Source organism: Sinocyclocheilus anshuiensis, unplaced genomic scaffold (genome assembly GCF_001515605.1).
Source record: "Sinocyclocheilus anshuiensis isolate Anshui unplaced genomic scaffold, SAMN03320099.WGS_v1.1 scaffold361, whole genome shotgun sequence".
NCBI classification, from domain to species: Eukaryota; Metazoa; Chordata; class Actinopteri; order Cypriniformes; family Cyprinidae; genus Sinocyclocheilus; species Sinocyclocheilus anshuiensis.
In genome coordinates this window covers 197361-207400 of record NW_015540848.1, presented here as the reverse complement: position 1 = coordinate 207400, position 10040 = coordinate 197361, and the positions used below count along the sequence as shown (strand labels likewise).

Here is a 10040-nt window from a genome sequence, read left to right as displayed (position 1 = left end):
TTCAAATATTGTGACAAAATTAATTTTGTAGGGTGCCACAAGTTTGTTAAAATTTCCAAAGGGTGCCGCGACTAAAAAAAGGTTGGGAAACACTGCCCTACGTTATGGGAACAATATGTCCCCACAAAGATATCCAAAATCCTTTTTTGATCCAAATTAGCAAAACAGCTGATAAATCACACTGGATGAAGTTTTTGGAAAATCTAAAAATGCAGAAAGATTTGTGTGAGGGGTAGGGTTAGGGTAAGGGGATAGGAAATAGTGTTTGCACAGTATAAACCACTATGTCTATGGGATGTACCCACAAAACATGGAAACCCAACGTGTGTGTGTTTATTTACAATGTATTTATTCTTTACTACTAAAAATAATAGTATAAAATATACTAATGTTTATTGTATTTTAATTCATTGTCTTAAAAATAAAAAATGTCAAATTCAAATTTCAAATTCAAAGCAAATTTAAATTTTCAACAAATCTTTTCGATCAGTCTTCACTTAACAGCTTGAACTGCTAGCTTAGAATAGCTCTGTTTACGTTCTTTAATTAGCCAGAACAAGAAAAATCACAAAAAAGCGATCTATGCTTTAAGTCAGGCATTGAGGAAGGTGGTTATCATCTTGCACAGAACGTACGGAAGCTGAGTAATAGCCATTAAGATAAATGGGAATGCTAAGGGATTGCTTTCTCCAGCTCTGACAAACTTCCTTCGTCACGCCCTGTTTCTAAAAATTGCTCTATACAAATACTAGTGCAATGACGAATAACAATGAAAAATATCTTTCCCAATACCCCAAGCTCTCTTTCTATCATGCTAATGAGCAGTGACTAAGCAAAACAATTCACCAGAATGACAACAAACTTAGCGTGTGTATAAAAGTCATATTAGTAATAGAAAAACACAAAGACCACAGAGATAGATGAAGTAACTGCAGCGATGTCTGAGACTGATGAACTGTAGTTGTAGATGAGATTAACACCCTCAGAACTAATGCACTGGTCACAATGTTTTGCCTCAGCAACACAGGCCTATATTACAGCAGGAGTGTGATGACAGGTTCATGAAATTGCATCTGAAAGCCTTGAACGACCCTCTGTTGTGTTTACGTGAGCATGCCGACACATAACACACCACATTACCATAATTGGTCATTATTATTTTCATCTGTCGCCGTTTATGCTCATGACACTGGAGGTCAATGTATCGCACAGCCTCATTTGATTGTATTCTTCTTCTTAATCTTTAAATGATTTATTTATGACTGACTATGACCAAGTCTTTGTACTGACAATCTAAAATGCATAAATAAACAAAAGGTTTATTAGAAACTTCCCAAGCAACATCTGCACCACACAACATGTTGCTTTTCTCATCCGCATCAAGCAGTTGGCAATTCCGTCATCTGTATGATCGTCCGAAACAGTCAAGCAAGAGATTTACTTATTCACCACCTCACATCACGTGCATGTTACAGCTGTTTCTCCTATAACGCTCTGCCTCTTTTATAATGAGAAATCAAATGATGCTGAAATGGAGGCCTGGTTCGGTTTGGAAGTCACTGAGATCACCGATCGCAAAGGAACAAAACCACAAAGCCTTGCAGGAAAACATTATAACCCCCTTTCAATCTTTTAATATTCTAAACTGCTACTTTTCAAGTGCTCCCTTACACGCACACACAGACACACCCATATATACACTGTCAAACCTCCATATGGGAATAATACACAGCTCCTGCTCCTTTAGAATACCATATGACTGCCAAGTGGGGCCGATAAACATTTCATTAGCCTCGGCCCATTATAAACATCTGCCTGAAGCCGGACACTTGATTGAGGTAGGAGAAACTGAGGGTTGAGTAATGAGACATATAGAATAAACACACGTGTTCAGAAGAAAGCAAGAGCTGAAAGACAGAGCGACAAACATTTGTGAATTGCATCATCATGAAGAATAATTCTTGTGTCTTTTAACTAGATTAGAGAAATACTCACCCGACTTTCCCATTTTGGCCTTTTTGCCCTTTCTCTTCTTACCGTTTTTTTGGTGCTGTTTGGTTCTGACTCTTTGACCTGCATTTCTCGTTCTTTCTCTGGATGTTCCCGGTCCTGTTCATCTGTTTGTTCTTCATCTCAGATTTAAACTAAAACAACAGTTGCTGCTCAGACATAAAGACAGATTGGCAGCATTGCTGAAATGTTTTTTTTTTTTTTTTGGAGGGGGAGGGAGGGAAGTCATTTGCCAAGTTTCAATTGCACAAACATAATCCTCTGTGAAGCCTCATGGGAGAAGAGAGAGAGAGTGCGAAAGAGAAGCTTATGACCCGTGAGTCTGCATCCCTTTTTACAATACCTCACAATTTTCCGTCGTGCGCTTAAACCTGTTTTCACGAAGGTCTCCGCATTCAAACGCAGGCAACAACATGCCAGAACTGCACCTATAAAAATGAAGCGCTGCTACATTCTGCTAATCCCTTTTTTTGGAGAGCTGCTTTGTTTTTCAGAGAGGAGGTTACAGGTTGTAACCAAATCATTTTAAGGTCAGGATGTTAGTGAAACATTGAGGAAAGACAGTCAACAAGTAAGGCACAAAGACAATTCATGAAAAAAATTGTTAGCCTTTGCAATAATAAAAATTACTCTCACAATGAAATGCATAATTCATGTGCTCTTAAGCCATGATGCAGGTCTGTAAGATCAGCCAGAGTCACAATGCATCCCTCCCCCGATAAAGTACTGTATGTGACCCTTTTTTTTTCCACCAATCCAGACTGATTTATGAATAAGAACATGAAGAGGATTGGTCACCTATAATGTAAGAGCTTTGGCTGTCAGTCAGAAGATGATATTAAAGTGGTAGTTCACCGGTAATATCGCAAAAAAATCTTCTTTTATGTTCCAATGAAGAAGAAAAAAATGATACAGGTTTAGAACATTGCTCAGATATAGAAAACTACAGCTACTTCTGGTTGTCTGCTGAGTTTCCATGGATATGTTTGAGCAAAATTTGCGATATTGCAATATTCGGTAAGATATTGTGCCATTATTTGGGCCCAGTGCTGCATTAAGTGCCATTCACACAGAATCTGAGATGGAATATCAAGACCTGTTTTTAGATTAACTTTTTCTAATCAGCATCAAAAAATGCAAAGCAGACAGTGTGAAGCACTGAACAAACCCAGACGTTGTGCAACAGCCTAAAAACGTCCACCTGGTGCATGCGTACAAAGACCAAAAATTAAAAAGAGCGCATATGGAATATGCAAGCATTACCGTCGCAAGAGCTGTGCCAAGTGTGCGACCGCGCAGGGCCTTGCGCCTCTAGAGGGCCTTGCTCCTGGCCTGTATTTTATGTCATTTATGTCTAGTTTTTATTACTGTTTTTCCACCCATTTTGTCCTTCTAAAGACTAAAATAGTCATAGCTGATAGGCAGTATAAGACTGTGTATAAGAATGAGTAAAGCTGTTTGTTGTTAGGATGACAAAAAGTTTTAAAAGTTAAACTTATATGCTGGTCTGCCTCAGTGGTCCAACAGCGCTCGTCAATGTCAAAATGATCGAGAATGATCGGCAAAATCAAATCAAAGAAGGCGGGTCTTACTGTCACTGTCACAACGCAATGAGTGTTTGTGGAAAGATGCAAGTAGTACTGTATTAGAAAACTGTTTTACGATAGAAATGTTCAGCGACCGACAATAATAGATTTTCTGTCAGGACCACTATCGTCAAAGATGATTGACAATTAGCATACAGTTTGGATTGGCGGTATGGTTCCGTTCTGGGCAAGAACTCCCTGCGCATCCATGTAGCCTAGCATGGATGAGAGCAGGGAGAGCAGCGATAACCCCCCAGGGTAAACAGAACAGAACCAACATAAATGTATTGCAGATATCGTTATAGTTCAATAATGTTATGTACACATTTTAGAATTAGTCTGATTCAAGGAGAATCAGAAGGCTGAATCCTGACTGACAGAAGAGGAGTTGGGGATGGAGGAGGGTAATTAGCTATTGAGCAATGCGAAAACTGCTGATACTACTGCAGGACCTTATATATGAATACTTAGATAGGTGTCGTATTCCCATAGGTTGATGGGGATCAGCTGAGAGTCAGCTGATGCGAGCTTGACTAACGTGACCTGCCAGAACTGACGCTACGCTAGATATCTAGTGATGCAAACTACTAAACTTTTTATGAAGTTTTGCCGTTTTGAATTGAAAATATACGATCATGATTCATGTAAATCATAAATGAACGTGACAAGAGACGTTTGCGTTTTCGACTATTAGACATACGAATAAGAGTGAATGTGCACATTTTAAAATAAAATATTACTTTCAAATAAGTGTAAATTGATTACTACTTCATATATAACTACAAACCTAGAACTTATTTTAGCATTCTTCTTTACTTATTCCCATAAATCACATTTAATCCTTTAATTATTTAATTGCTTTATTATTATTATTATTATTATTATGCAGTAGATCTTACAATTCTTATGAGCGTGTGCGTGACCAAGATTCGTGCGCAAACATGTCAGTGAGCTCGGCATCACAATCATCAGATGTGTGTTAAAGTTGCGTTCGTTACTATAGCAACCCCCCCCACACACACACACACACACAATTGCAGAGGACCTTGCATGTCAACTTCGCACAGGGCCTCGCACCCCCGTTGCGACGGCCCTGTATGCAAGGATTAATGCCTTCCAAAATTATTGCAAAATAAACCTGACAGGGTAATTAGGGCTCTGATGCAAAGTGGATATTATGCTTTACTCACCAGATTAAAAAATTAGGCCATGAAATTTTTATTTGCTGTGCAATTATTTTATACTTTTACCCGTGTATTACATTGAAGCAATATACAAATCAATCGGCCTAGCAGCAAGACAATTTTACAGCAATACAAATGCCAAAGTCCTCTAAGGTCTTGCTACAATCGATAAGACACAAGATGGTGCTATTTGTGTTTGTACGAAATGCGGAAAATCAAGTTCATCGTGCGATAGTAATATGAGAGACACGAGAGTAGCGCCGGAGTGGTCAGATACGGTGACCAATGAATTCCGCAGCTGGCCAATGGGAATTAAGCATTCTAAAGGGCCTTGTAATTATTATTTTTTTTTTTTAAGATTTATTTTTTGGCATTTTGCCTTTTTTATTGTGACAGGACAGTATTTAGACAGGAAGCAAAGTGGGAGAGAGAGAGAGGGGGGACGGGATCGAGAAAGGTCCACAAGCCGGGACACGAACTCGGGATGCCCGATGCGACGGCGCTGTATGTCGGCGTGCTGTCCATGAGGCTATTGGTGTCGAAAGGGTCCTGCAAAAATTACATGAACCCTAATGCACAGTATAGGTAAACTTAGACACTATTTATTTCCTCCACTTACTGAACATTAGCTGAGATCATTCCTCAAACAAGCAACCAAACAAAAGCCTAAAGCTTAGCCGAACTAAGCTGCTGGATTTTCGCCATCTCAAACAGAACAAGTTCGGTTTACAGTGGCAAGCTCTTTATGACAGAACAGGATGCTCAGGAATGGAATGGATGAAACGATTAGCCACAGGCAAAACTACAGCTTACCAAAAAAAACAAAAAATACAATCTCGGTTGGCCTCCTTTTGTAGATCACAGTGTAGAAATGAAAGATTCTGATTGTGTTAATCGGTGTGCCAAACGATGTTAGATAAAGATATATCACTTTTACTCCTCCAGTCAGAAGACTTGATGTTGGTCAAACCAAAATCCCTGGAAGACAGAAAGGCCTGGGGGAATCCCTTTAGAAAGCTAGCCAAGAAGCAAAATAAGCATTAAAAAGTGACAAAAAGATTAGTGTATGGAGCTAAACCTTGACCAAGCCTGGTTTAAGACAGTTTAGCTAGTCTCCAGATCTTGACCAGCTGACTAAAACTGCTATTAAAATCGTCACACTGGGACACCTGCTAACCACATAGCTGTTTTTTTTTCTTTTTTTTTCTGGAGGTAAATTGGAGGAGGTAAGAATGTGTTTCTTGTGGTTTGGCTGCCCTTCTTTGCAGGAGCTTCAGTAACGGTGTGGAAGATAGCAATGTCAAACAAAATGAAAAAGTTATGTAACAAGTTTGAACAACCACATTTCTGTCACATTACAGATAACTTCGTCCAATTAGTGGCTTAAACTGAACAGGAGAACTACTGAAGAATAAGACCTTTTCTTATGGATGTTTGTTTCAGGATACATTGTGTTTTCAGTTTCTGTTTGCTTGGTTTATTATTATAGTGATTTTTGCATTTTCATATGCATATGTCTATGTTTTATTATTTATTGATCACTTATTCTTTTTGCTTGTTTTCAAGATAAAATACTAAGATAAACTAAGATTTCAACATAGCTGGGTAATTATACATTTTGGGAGGATAAGGGAGAATCATGTCGTATCTTGACCGCCAGAATCACCATTGATGACAAGGTGTGTTCGGATGTCTGAATTAGTGGTCTATGTGTGTGTGTGTGTGTGTCTATTATAGGTTTATATATCCTGGTGAGGACTTAAACCTGAATACACACAGACTCATAGGGACTCGTGTCACGGTGGGGACCTAAATTGAGGTCCCCATGGGTACAAAAGCTTATAAATCATACAGAATGAGTGTTTTTGAGAAAGTAAAAATGCATTAAGTTTCCTGTGACAGGTAGGTTTAGGTGTAGGGCGATAGAAAATACGGTTTGTACGGTATAAAAACCATTACGCCTATGGAGAGTCCCTACAAGGATAGCTGACCAGAATGTGTGTGTGTGGATTATTTTCTGAGGTTGATTGTTTGGTGTGGGCTTTGCAAGGGGATAGAGATATAATCCCATAACTCCCTGCCTCAGTGAGAAAATGGAAGCAACACAGTGACAGACTGGACACCATAGTTATCATTCAACCTCACACATGAACTATGCAAATTAGACCCATCCACATAATCTCATTATATATGGATGGGTCACATACATTTCAGATAAATACTTAAGCCACTTTGCATGTTACATGATCTTGTTGATGTTGTTAGCACTGTGTTCTACAGTTTGAAATACAGGAATTCTTTATTGTTATAGGAAAAAATCTTATGTACTCTATCACATTCCAACCAATAAACAATTGTATTAATCAGCATTTTAAACTTGCTTTTAAATATCTACACTACATTTACGTATTTGGCAGATGTTTATATCCCATACAACTTACATTGCATTCATGGTATATGTTTTTTGAGGTCATGCATTCCCTGGGAATCAAATCAATGACACTGGTGTTGTCAATGCTATTTTAGACTGATGTAAAGCAATACGATGTATGCATACTGTAAAGTAAGAATGTTTTTAATTATTTTGCCTGTGGTTAACTTCGAAAGGGTGATCATGCACATCTGCAGGTAGATGTGTGTAAGTCCATCTGGGGGCTTATTCCTTTGCATGTGCAGACATGTATGGGTCATCTTGCTTAACCACACACATCCGTGCACACACACACACACACACACACACACACACACACAAACTTGCACACACCCTCCCCCTTACCCCTCTATCTCTGACTATAATCTGAGTGTATTAATCTGTTGTTTGAACTCCTTAAACACAGACTGTCTATCACATCTGCTCGCCTCACCCTGCTAAAGCTTTGCAATTTATAAATCCCCAATTCCCCCTTCTCCGTTTCTCTACTGCAAGTTTTTCCCTAACTGAGCCCCGAGGAACCCTCATTTTACCTTCCTAAATCCCTGTCAATCTGTCTTTAAGCTCCATGTCTGCAGAATCAACTCTTTTGTTACTTCATTTCTGAAGCCACCCTGGTCTCCACTCATGGTGACACCGATATATGTCTCAATCTAGCGATCTATCTACGGCTGGTTGACTCCTCTTTCACTAGTACCTCTAATGAAGCATGCCTCATTCATAATCTGCACTCTTAAAACCATCCATCATCTCTCTGACACTTCACACTACCACTACGCTCCAAAAATGCCCAACCAGGGCTATTTGTTAACTGATATGTGCTGTTAAGTTTGCAGCAATGACATGTGCAGTGACAACACTGAGAGGAATTTAAAGGCAAAAAAGAAATGCCGTGCATGCTTCAACAATCATGGATGACCGATGATAATCATGTGCAAGAACTCATGTAAAGGACTTTATGTCCAATATACGGTGTTTTAGCATGTCATAATATAATAAGCCCAATTAAATGAAGCATGAACAAAAATATAGATAAAGTTCTATGGCATACTGAGAAGGTAAGGGACAAGTTTAAACAGAAACAAGAACAGTAACATGCAATAGTTCATAGTCTTACCTGTACCGTTGTGCCGTCTCCCATCCAACAAGATTTAGGCATTAGGAAAGAGACATGTGAAAAGAATTGACAGAGGGTGAGAAAGAGAGAGATGGAGTGTGAGAGAGAGCGAGAAAGAGATGAGGCAAAGTCACAGTCTTTGCATCATCTGAGAAAATTCTCAGATTAATAAAAACGGTTTGATTCCCTGAGCCTGGCTTGCTTGCTCAGCCTCTCTCTCTTTTGCTCTCTCATCCCTCTTTTTCTCATTTTCACACTGACACTATCCCAATCAAATCTATTTTATTAATCCTCCAATATCCTGTTATTTTGTCAACTGTGTCTGCTTTCACCAACTAATACATAATCAGACTTATTCATTGAATTATGGCCAGACAGACAGACGGACAGATAGATAGATAGATGGACAGATAAATGGATGGACAGACTGATGGATGGACGGACGGACTGACAGATAGATAGATAGATGGACAGATAGATGGATGGACAGACGGACGGACAGATAGATAGATAGATGGGCAGATAGATGGATGGACAGACTGATGGATGGACGGACGGACGGACAGATAGATAGATAGATGGACAGATAGATGGACAGACGGACGGACAGATAGATAGATAGATGGACAGATAGATGGATGGACAGACTGATGGATGGACGGACGGACAGATAGATAGATGGACAGACTGATGGATGGACGGACGGATGGACAGACGGACAGATAGATAGATGGACGGACAGACAGACAGACAGACAGACGGACGGACGGACGGATGGATAAGTCACATAGACAGGCACAGAGAGATATACCTAATCTAACTAAAACCTAATTGGGATTTAAAAAAAAAAGAAAAAGAAAAAAAGCACTGCCATACTACATGAATTACATCAGAATTTGGAGGATATGTAAATGAAGAGAAAGATGGAGAAATAACTGTGGCATTCTGAATGATTTAAGATGTAGGACAAGTTTTATCTTAATGTGTCCCACTTCTACCCACTGGATGGCGATGTGGCTCTGTTTCCTCTATATATATATATATATATATATATATATATGATGCTGTATATATATGATGCTGAGGGGGGCGGGGCTTGGGACAGGTATTTGCATATGTAGAATCACATCAAATGCCTCACAACTTAGTCATAGGACACAGAAAGATTGAGTAACTGTCATCCCGTCACCTGAAAACTTCACTTTTATGGCTGTGTTTGGCTGCTGAGAACCTTATAAAAAATGTGGTGATTGATGCATCACTCAGATTCACAACAACGGTATGATATTACCACACACACAGGCACATTAGATCTCCTGGATGTAATGGTTTAAACACGTCCAGATTCACTGCTGAGAACTCAAAGTGCTCTGCTAAAACATTACTTACTGACTACATACTCTGCCCTGAAGGCTTTAATCAGTAGCAAACCAACTCTTTAGGCTCCAACCACTCACCTCAATTTATTTGATGTGGAAAGAAAAGAATACATAAGAACTCAGTGTGCCAAACTGTATCAAAACAAACATTGCCGCAGGTTAATTAAAGTTTTCCCCATAAAACATCTGTATGGAATCTGGTAGCATATTGAGTAAAAGACATAAATGACTTAATATGATTCAAATTTTTTTGCAGTTAATGTCTATATGAACAAAGACCCTCGTGACTTTTTTCTACTTTTCATGACATATATTATTAGATCTGTCCGGTCC

The 10040-nt window shown here is 39.1% G+C and overlaps 1 pseudogene; it reads right to left on the bottom strand.

The window, feature by feature from the left end:
* LOC107687631 (excitatory amino acid transporter 2-like) overlaps positions 1–2303 on the bottom strand; it is a 14934-nt pseudogene extending 12631 nt beyond the window's left edge.
* Positions 2304–10040: the final 7737 nt, after the last annotated feature.